At 44.5% G+C, this 1,866-nt stretch overlaps 1 long non-coding RNA gene across 1 annotated transcript; it reads right to left on the reverse strand.

Moving 5' to 3' along the window:
- Positions 1-667: 667 nt before the first annotated feature.
- Positions 668-1,561, reverse strand: LOC136502021 (uncharacterized). Its single transcript, XR_010770402.1, has 3 exons — positions 1,191-1,561; positions 928-1,080; positions 668-801 (listed from the first exon to the last, which is right to left on the reverse strand). It is a non-coding gene; the product is annotated as an uncharacterized lncRNA (long non-coding RNA).
- Between the last annotated feature and the right edge of the window lie 305 nt (positions 1,562-1,866).

The following is a 1,866-nucleotide window of genomic DNA, read 5'->3' on the forward strand; positions in this document are numbered from 1 at the left end:
TCCTAAACTTCCTAAGAATCTATTTATTCAAGGACAATGCAAAATTTAAAAGCTCATGTTCACGACATAAGTTTTTTGTGAAATTGATTAAATTTGTTAGAGATTGGTAAGTATGATTGCTCGCTACTTTGTAGACTTATGTGACTAGATATAGATGTGGGCCCTATGTCGGAGAGATGGATCTTAGAATTAAAACCTCACATTCACACCTTAAAAGTTCAGCGAAATTGACGTTGGGATGAAAAGTATGACTGCCACTACTTTGTGGACTTCAACGATTACGTATATAAGTGAGACCCACGGCAAAACTAGATTGTAAAATTTAAACCTCCCGTTCATACCTTAAAAGTTTAGTGAAATCAACTTAATTTTTTTGTGAAATGAGAATATGATTGCTCACTGCTTTGTGCAAACTTACGTGACTGATATATAAGTGGACCTCACATCAAAAGTCGGGCCTTAAAATTAAAAACATTACGCTCACCCCTTAAAAAATTAGCAAAATTAACTAAAATTTATTGTAGATGACTCAGTATTATTGCTTGCTACTTTTTGCACAGCGATGTGACTATATATATATATATATATATATATATATATATATATATATATATATATATATATATATGGGTCCCGCGTCGTAAACTAAAATTACTGATCAAAAGAACCCAAATTAAGTTGTGCCTTTTCTTTTGAATGATAGCTCGAAGCTACTAAGAGAAATGGTATTGTGCACCACCAGTGTATCACGAATGCGCTTGGCTTTGTCCAGACTATTAGCGGCATTATTGATCCCCAAACCTTCGGAAAAAAATTATGTATTACGGTCCTTAAAATGCAGCTATGAGATGGCATTCACGAAACATAGTTTGGACATAACACAATTTAAAAGTATATATATTATATATAAGTTGCCAAGGAACGTACCGGTAACCGGAAGCTAAGCAACAGACAAGGCAGCAGGAGTGCTGGGCGTTGGAGGAGGATGGCATGGCATCATCAAGATACACAAGCCAGGCGATGCCAACAATGTTAGATTATTAGCGCGCGACGACCTGCCGCGCCGGCCCATCAAATTTCCTGCCAGTAGTTTGATCCATGCACACTAGAGTTCAGAAGGACGACGATGACATCAAACAAGAGAAAAAACTCTACTTTCCGAGGGGAAGGGATTAAAGAACAGGAATTACTTGTTTGAAACGGAAGGAAGCAATAATGGGCTTTGCACATGCACCGGCCGATGGACGATATTTCCCAGCCACGCGTCGTCGATCAGCTGCTTGCATTGGCTCGTCGCAGCCTCGAACTAGAGAGAAAAGTTGAGTACGGCCTTCCAGCGACCGCGCTCAGCTATCTGGTCCGGCGAGTCGTCGGCCACCGCCGGAGGATGCGAGGAGTCCATCGGTGGATCGACGACGTTGGCTCCATGGCTAAATGCGGAGAACCGGAAGCATCAAAATAGGCGGGGGCAGTCGCATGGGCGAGCACGTTTTTTTTGTGCACTTGCTCTCTGGCAAACCAGGCGCATCCGCGCATGGCCGGCCCCCTCTTTTGCACTATGCAGCGCGCGGTCCAGGGACGCCGAGAGGCGAGAGTGTTTTTTGGACGGACGCATGCCGCACGTTCTTCTTAACCGCGGTCGGTCATGCCGCGACCGCAGAGCTCGGACCTTGGAGTGCCCTGCAAGAGCAGCGGTGGCTGTGGTTTCGGCCTCGTTTTCTTTGTGTCTGTTCGCTGAGACCATGCGTGGTGTTTGTTGTGGCTGAAAACAGAACCGGCTCCGTTACTTTCTCGTACGTTCATGCGTGGTGTTTTTGTTGTGCACGGTCCGACGGTGAATACGGGTTTCGGTCAAGGTGGCTAGGT

The sequence above is a fragment of the Miscanthus floridulus genome, chromosome 1, assembly GCF_019320115.1.
Source record: "Miscanthus floridulus cultivar M001 chromosome 1, ASM1932011v1, whole genome shotgun sequence".
Classification (NCBI taxonomy): domain Eukaryota; kingdom Viridiplantae; phylum Streptophyta; class Magnoliopsida; order Poales; family Poaceae; genus Miscanthus; species Miscanthus floridulus.